The sequence below is a fragment of the Manis pentadactyla genome, chromosome 3 (assembly GCF_030020395.1).
Source record: "Manis pentadactyla isolate mManPen7 chromosome 3, mManPen7.hap1, whole genome shotgun sequence".
Lineage (NCBI taxonomy): Eukaryota > Metazoa > Chordata > Mammalia > Pholidota > Manidae > Manis > Manis pentadactyla.
The window spans coordinates 30,507,292-30,516,609 of NC_080021.1; positions in this window are offsets into that span (position 1 = coordinate 30,507,292).

Here is a 9,318-nt window from a genome sequence, read left to right on the forward strand (position 1 = left end):
ACGGCACACTTTTAAAGGAAAGTTGGCTTAAGCATAATTCCTTTCTAAATAATATTTATTCATTGATTAGTTACTGGACAAAACTAACAATTTAAAATTTATTTAGGGGTTGACTGCAGATTGTGTGTTTATATAACAGTAGCAAATGCATAGTCAACAAACCAATATTAATCATGTAATCTGATCACATATATCCAAAAAAATATTCCATAATAGGATATAAACAAAGGAATATAATAGTTTTAGGATATGGATAATTTAATCACAGACATCATGTACCTAAAGAAAATGCAATTTTATAACAAGTACTTATCCTTTTAATTCTCATCAAAAAACATTGAGCCTTTATCTTTTAGAGAAAGCCGGGATTCAGTAAGATATTTTAACTCAATAATCAGTTATGGCTATATGTTATCTCTAATTCACTGTCCAGGCCTTTCCTAGACACAATCCATATGTCTTAATGTTACATGTTATGTTGTTTAGTATTATAGTACAAGTCAATATTGTGTGGAAAAAGAATTAATTTTTAAATAGTGTCTTGGGACTGTTTCCTCATTAAATTTCAGTAATATAAATTATTTAGCTTATTTGTCAAAATCCATCACGATTTTATGGAATTAACCAGAAGTAAGGGATTAATAACATTTATACATTGAAATTTTCACTTAATTCTCAAATAATCATATTTGTGAATTTTTTTCTAATAGCACAATTGTCTCTGCATTGCATTCCTCAATAAAATAAGCAAATCAACTAATTAAAATTTCTTATTTTCATGTTTATATATTTACTCCTTCCAAATGTTATTATTCATATATCTTTAAGATACACTGCAGGGCTTTATTATTGAGAAAACAAAATCTGTCATTAAACCATAGAATAAAAACATTAGTTAAATTTTAGAAAATATAATCAAATATAGCTAGGAGAATTGAAGAACATGACTGAAATAACAGAAAGAAAAATAAAGTATTAAAAATATGGACTTTTTTAGATGCTTAAAAATTTTATGGTAGTAAACCTGTCTCCTTCTTCAGTTTAGCTGAATAGGGCTGACAGAATATCCCACAAAGCCCTGTAGTCAGGAATCATAGATAGCAATTGAATTGGGGATTTAGAGGGCAGGGGAGATGCTCTAAGTGAAAGTACCAATTTATGAGCTCGTGACTATTCTGAGTCTGTAGGAAATACCAGAAAGATGGGCAGATAGCAAATGAAATAAGGAGCAGAAACTGAAAGTTTACTTTCTGATTGTACAGCTAGTTAATTGATAAAAGGGAAAAATTCCTGTTAAGATTTTTTTAAAGCTTGGGTAAATTGTACGCTGTACACTTAGATTTCACTCTAATGTATTTAAGATTGTGAAACAAATTTGTATTAAATTTCACATATAACTTCTTTGGGGTTTTTTTTGGTATCATTAATCTACAGTTACATGAAGGACATTATGTTTACTAGGCTCCCCCCTTCACCAAGTCTCCCCCACATCCCTGTTCACAGTCACTGTCCATCAACATAGTAAGATGCTGTAAAATCACTACTTGTCACCAAGTTCACAGTCACTGTCCTCAACATAGTAAGATGCTGTAGAATCACTACTTGTCTTCTCTGTGTTGCATTGCCCTCCTCATGCCCCCCCAACACTATAAATGCTAATCGTAATGCCCCCTTTCTTTTCTTCCCACCCTTATCCCTCCCTTCCCACCTGTCCTCCCCAGTCCCTTTCCCTTTGGTAACTATTAGTCCATTCTTGGGTTCTGTGCTTCTGCTGCTGTTTTGTTCCTTCAGTTTTCTTTTGTTCTTATACTCCACATATGAGTGAGATCATTTGGTACTTGTCTTTCTCCACCTGGCTTATTTCACAGAGCATAATACCCTCTAGCTCCATCCATGTTGCTGCAAATGGTAGATTTGTTTTTTTCTTAGGGCTGCGTAATATTCCATTGTGTATATGTGCCACCTCTTCTTTATCCATTCATCTACTGATGGACATTTAGGTTGCTTCCATATTTTGGCTATTGTAAATAGTGCAGCAATAAACATAGGGGTGCATCTGTCTTTTTCAAACTTGATTGCTGTGTTCTTAGGGTAAATTCATAGGAGTGGAGATCCTGGGTCAAATGGTAAGTCTATTTTGAGCATTTTGAGGAACCTCCATACCGCTTTCCACAATGGTTGAACTAATTTACATTCCCACCAGCAGTGTAGGAGGGTTCCCCTTTCTCCACAGCCTCGCCAACATTTGTTGTTGTTTGTCTTTTGGATGGCAGCCATCCTTACTGGTGTGAGGTGATACCTCATTGCAGTTTTAATTTGCATTTCTCTGATGACAAGTGATGTGGAGCATCTTTTCATGTGTCTGTTGGCCATCTGAATTTCTTCTTTAGAGAACTGTCTATTCAGCTCCTCTGCCCATTTTTTAATTGGATTATTTGCTTTTTGTTTGTTGAGGTGCGTGAGCTCTTTATATATTCTGGATGTCAACCCTTTATCAGATCTGTCATTTTCGAATATATTCTCCCATACTGTAGGATACCTTTTTGTTCTATTGATGGTGTCCTTTGCTGTACAGAAGCTTTTCAGCTTGATATAGTCCCATTTGTTCATTTTTGCATTTGTTTCCCTTGCCCGGGGAGATATGTTCAAGAAGAGGTCACTCATGTTTATGTCTAAGAGATTTTTGCCTATGTTTTTTCTAAGAGTTTTATGGTTTCATGACTTACATTCAAGTCTTTGATCCATTTCGAATTTACTTTTGTATATGGGGTTAGACAGTGATCCAGTTTCATTCTCTTACATGTAGCTCTCCAGTTTTGCCAGCACCATCTGTTGGAGACTGTCATTTCCCCATTGTATGTCCATGGCCCCTTTATTGAATATTAGTTGACCATATATGTTTGGGTTAATGTTTGGAGTCTCTATTCTGTTCCATTGGTCTGTGGCTCTCTTCTTGTGCCAGTACCAAATTGTCTTGATTACTGTGGCTTTGTAGTAGAGGTTGAAGTTGGGGAGTGATATCCCTCCCACTTTATTCTTCCTTCTCAGGATTGCTTTAGCTATTTGGGGTCTTTGGTGTTTACATATGAATTTTTGAACTATTTGCTCCAGTTCATTGAAGAAAGCTGTTGGTAATTTGATAGGGATTGCATCGAATCTGTATGTTGCTTTGTGCAGGATGGCCATTTTGACTATATTAATTTTTCCGAGCCAAGAGCATGGGATGAGTTTCCATTTGTTAGTGACCTCTTTAATTTCTCTTAAGAGTGACTTGTAGTTTTCAGGGTATAGGTCTTTCACTTCCTTGGTTAGGTTTGTTCCTAGGTATTTTATTCTTTTTGATGCTATTGAAATTTCACATATAACTTTACATAGTAAAAGTTCAGTGAGGTGTACTCCATCTCTAAAAAAAATTTCAAGAATATTATTGACTTTAATTTCAAATAGTTTATAAAAATCACCAAGTTTATATCAAATATATAATTGGAAAATATGTTTCAAGTTTATATGAAGGAAAAATAGGTAAATATTTCCATCTATTTAACATTATTCAAATAACAACAGACAATATTCGCTAATGTATATCAATTCTAATACAGTCCAGTACAAACAAAGAGGTTTCTCAGGTCATGCTACAAATTCACTCTAAATATATGATTCTTTACACTGAATATATTGGTTCATTGTTGACTTATAATGTTAAATACAAATTGATTTTGGAGATGACTCATAATTTACAGGTCATGTTATTTTGTGCATATAAATACACAGCAGTTTCATTAGTTTTAAACATATTTTGTTCTGAGATATCGTGTTGTAAGAATCCATAACTATTAATTTCAACAAGTGCAGAATATTATAAAAACTCATTATGCTTTTGAATTTTACTACTACTACTACTACTACTACTTACTACTACTACTGCCTTACTAATATTACTAATGTAACATTCATTGATGAAATGTTTTGCATCTATCATATTATATACATCTATTATATATCACACACACACATTTTTAGGGTTGGAATGCCTTTTTGTTTCTTTATTCCATGGTATTAGGTTATATTTACCCTTTTTTTCCACTGTGATCCTCTGTGACTGTTATCTAGAAGTAATTTAATTCCTATATGTTTATAGAATACAGTAATTTGCCTAAAACTTTAAGGATAACGGTAGCTTTTAGTTAAAACCTTCATCCTTGAAATACTTTTGACATTGATTTTTAACTGTGGGATTACACTCCTAGGATATGATGTGTGGATATTCTTTGAAAATTGTGTAAAGTCATCTTCCTAGATAAAGTATTTTTTTTACATTGATACATGAAGTACTATCAACCGACTGAAGATTAAAAAAAAAGTCAGTGTGGGTTTCTTTGAACCAAACATGTACATGTATGTATGCCACTGTGAATAGAGTTTTCTCATTATTATATGAATGAGCTAATATATTATATGAATACATGTATATATATATGAGTTTTTATTTAGTAATTTACTCAAAGTTCTAAAAGTGTAATTTTTATATTTCTTTTGCCCAAATATTATAGAGGAAGTGTTTATTTTGTTTTAATTTGGCATTTTGCTATTAGTTTATATGTACATTGTTCTCATGTAGAGGAATTTGGCATAAACAAATTCTGCTTTTTAACTTTACTTAGGTATTCTTTGTGGACAAACATATCCAGTTTTGAAAAGTTGCTATAGTAATTGTAACTCTGGGGGAAAATCCTCAGTCAAAGTATCTTTGAAACCGAAATTAGTCAAAAGGAAAAAAAGTGGGAGAAACCAGTTTATTTCTTACAAGCAGTCATCCACTTCTACTCGCCTGTGTCCCTTGAGACCCGGCTGCAGAAAAAGGCACCCCACACAAACTCTCCCGTCCAGATACGCCCTCGCTCGCTCTTGTAATTACCCGGATATGGAAATGGCATACTTCTATCCACCCCTTGGAAACATCTATTGATATGGAGATGCACTAAAACCAGGTGAGAGATTCTGGAACTATTTCAATTTTATCCACAGTAATCGAAAATAAATGTGCATTTTATATTTGTAAGATTCCCATCATATGTATATATGAAACATATGTTCAAATACGTTACTTATTATCTTTCAATTCAGGAGTCTACTTATGTTTACATGGATAGAGGTTTTTGAAAATTTCAGTGTATATATATATATATATATATATTTATTTATTTATTATTATATGTCCTTTTGTGGGTAAAATTACAATATTTGGGGGAGGGGGAGAAAGAACAGTGTCTTCAGCCCCAGAGATGGTAGAGAAGATGTCGGGAGAGGATAAGAGGGTGAGTCTGAGGGCCGATGTGTGGCCGAGGCCAACGCCAGAGGCACCAACCAGCCTCTCCTGTATTAAAGTCCTGCCCGATTGTAATTAAGAAAATAAAAATGCAAAAGCCTCAGGATCCTCAGGTGGATGAGATGCCCCATCCCCAGGTTGTGTATCACTCCATGCTCCGCCCTTCTACACAGGAAGAGCTGGTAGACAGGAGCATCCGGTTTTGACAGAAGCTGACAGAACCTCTCCCTGCATGGCTTTTGCATCTCTGGGATATAGGGGTGGAAAATATTGTTATGTTGGTTTCTGAAATGGGTAGACTGGCTTCCCTAACAACTAACCTTCCCTTCAGCAGCAGTTACAAAGTGCCCATCACACCTCAGGGAATCGGGTGCTTTTGGATTGGCTAACAGCTGCCACCAGGGCAGTTTGGCCTAATTAGGGTGATTTACCATACTTACCCACTAGCTGGGAAAATGTATGCCGAGCTCCAAAAGGTGTTACAGGAACTGGGCATGAAAAATATAATCTATAATGTGGACCCCCCAGGGCCCCGATGAGGAGTTGTTCATGGTAGAAATAAGAATACTGGTGCTCCATACAGCTTCCACATCTCTCTTTGGGTCCCTGGTGACTATTCTTGCACCCTACAAAGGAAAATCCATAAGTGAGGCTACTTGTACTTTATCAGACCTGGGGGAGGTTGAAACAATAAGAGCATGGAAGGAAGTATGGGCTACGACTGAAAGGAGAGGTTCAAAGGGCTGTGTGAAGGTCTCGAGGACCCAGATGTGGGCTGATTTTATAAAGGCTGGGGTAGTAAAATATAAACTTGATGGGCAGTCTAATAGGATCTTGTTAGAACTGTGCCACCCATTAAAGCTAGTGCAGCAGTTCTCGTCACTGAGGTCCAGGACATGGAAGCCAGAGGCAAAGTCCCATGCCAGCCTATGTCCCTGCAAGATTTTCAGTGGAACAATACTCAAACTGTGCATGGGCCCTCACCCACATAGGATGATGTTTGGGCACCATGGTTTGACTAAGGGATGGTCAAGGCCCCTATCTTGGGGGACATGGTGGGCACTGGAAGCCAAGTATAGAATTAGCAATTCATTGGTCTCCTGTGTAGGTATGTGAACTGGCACTGGTGGACACAGGAGCTGAATGTTCTCTGATTTATGGCAATCCTAAGTATTTTCCTAGGATCTCTGCTGTAATAGATGGCTACGGGGGTGAGGCAATTAGAGTGAAGAAAGCCCAAATCCTATTGGGGTAAGGCGTTTACCCCCAAAGGATATACTGTGTACATTTCTCCCAACCCTGAATATATTTTGGGGGTAGATACCTGCAAGGCTGGTGGTTACAGACCACTGCAGGTAAGTTTAGACTGAGGGTAAGTGTGGCAAAGTCAGTTCTGAGGGGACATTCTAAGCACCCACATGTAGCTCTTCCTGTACCTTGGTGGGTGACAAATACTAAGTGGTATAAATTGTCTATGGGCACAAGGAAATTGGAGAAAATCTACAGGAGTTGGTGAAGGTGGCTATCATAAAGCCCATTCATAGTCCTTTTAATTCTCTAGAGTGGCCAGTGAAAAAGCCAGATGGCTCCTGGCATATGACTGTGGATTACCGGGAATTGAATGAAGTCACACCCCATTTGCATGCTGCTGTCACCTCTCACCTCACTAGCAGACCTTAAGGATACACTAAGTCATGAACTAGGGAAAATATCATGCTGTGGACCTTGCTAATGCTTTCTTCTCTATTGACATAGCACAGGAAAGTCAGGAAGTTTGCCTTTATGTGGGAAAGCTGGCAGTAGACATTCACTGTGCTTCCACAGGGATACATACCTCCATGGTCTCACCGTTTGTCATGGACTTGTAGCCCAGGACTTGGCCACATGGGAGAAACTGCAAACGGTGCAGCTGTATGACTATATTGATGATATCATGCTCACGTACGATTCTCTTGCAGATTTATAAGGGGCAACATCTATAGAAGAAAGGATAGGCTGTGAACAGCACCAAGGTTTCGGGACATAGTTTGTAAAGTTCTTGGGGATTGTCTGGTAGGGTAAACTAAAGTTATCCCAGAAGCAATCATAGACAAGGTCCAGGCTTTCCCTACCCTCTACCACTGTGGCAGTATTACAAGAGTTTTTGGGTCTTTTGGACTACTGGAGAGTGTTTATCCCACACTTGGCACAAATTCCGAAGCCCTTATACCAGTTGGTATGAAAGGGCATCAGGTGGGACTGGAATTAAACATGTGCAGCTGCTTTTACTGCCGCTAAGCATGCAGTCAAGGCCATACAGGCCTTGAGTATAATGGACTCATGGAGGCCCTGTGAGCTAGATGTTCATGTAACTGAGGATGGCTATGAATATGGTCTTTGGCAGCAGCTTGAAAAGACACTCCACCCTTCTGGATTCTGTTCACAACTATGGAAAGAAGCAGACATCCAGTACACCTTGATAAAGAAGCAACTGGCTGCTGTGTACCATGCCTTTCTGGAAACAAAGCCCATCACTGCAATAGCTCCAAGGTAATAACCACCTATCCCATTGCAGGGTGGGTGTGAGACTAGTCCTATAGGCCAGAGAGTGGTGTGGCACAGACACCTACACTGGCCAAATTGGTTGCATATTTATAGCAGCATAGTACCCTTTCTACTAGCCCCTTAAGTGGAGAACTCCAATGCTTACTGGGGCCAGTAACCTATACCAGTGGAAAGCAGGAAGAACTTGCTTTTGAACCATTGGTAGCAAAGAGTCCTTATCAGGAGGGAAAAGCCCCTATACCTGCTTGGGGTACAGACAGCCTCAGTCATGGGCAGCCCCCTAAGTATAGGGCTGTGGCTTTCAATCCTAAAACTGAGAAAATATCGATGGAGGGCAGAGAGGGGAAGAGCAGTCAATGGGCTGAGTTGTGGCTCGTATCATCCAGGAGTGCTCCCTTATAGTTGTCTGCACTGACAGCTGGGCTGTCTGTCAAGGCTTGACACTGTGTTTACTGACATGGTACCATACCAACTGGATGACTGGTCACTGGCCCCTTTGGGGGAAAGAGCTGTGGCAAGACCTATGGGCCTCTGGCCAGACTAAGACAGTTACCTTGTATCATGAGACTGGCCATTTGCCTTTGGAATCCCCTGGGACTGATGAGGCAGACATACTGGCCCAGTTGTGTTGGCTAGAAGCAAAGCCTGCCTCTGATGTAGTCCAATGGTTACATCAGTGTTTACTGCATGTGGGGCAAAAGACAACATGGGCTGTAGGCCATCAGTGAGGCTTGCTGTTGACCTTTGAAGAGGTGAGCAGAGCCCTGAAGGAGTGCCTTGTGTGCTCTAAGAGGGACTTACACTGAGTTCTCAGCAACATGGGACAATAGTAAAGGGACTGATATCCCTTTTCAGGTGGCAGATAGACTATACTGGGTCTCTGCCCATATCAGAAGGATATCAGTATGCCATGACTTGTGTGGTCACAGCTACTGGACTGTTGGTCGCTTTTCCTGCACATCATACATATCAGCAAACCACCAAAATGGGCCTAGAGCATTTCTGCAGCCTATGGCCAGCCTCAAGTGATTGAGAGTGATCAAGGCACACACTTTACCATATACGTATTAAAAGAATGGGTACAGTAATTAGGAATAAAGTAAAGTTTCATATACCATATAACCCTACCGGGCAGGCATTTATAAAGAGGTACAATGGTTTGTTGAAATCTGGCCTGATGTCAGACACTAATAGCCTATGGGGCTGGCCAGTTTGTTTACAGACACAGCATTTGAATGAAAAGCCCCATAAAGGAGCCTTGAGCCCTATGGACATCCTAACACACACTGCTGCCTATACAGCTCTTATACAGCTCCTATACAGCTGTATGTGCAAACCAAAAAGGAGTTTTTGAAGCCAGAATATGGCCAGCAGAGCAACATTCTGGTGCCAGTCCCTACTGCATTGAACCCTGGAGATTCTGTTGAGTGGATGTGTACCTTAACATT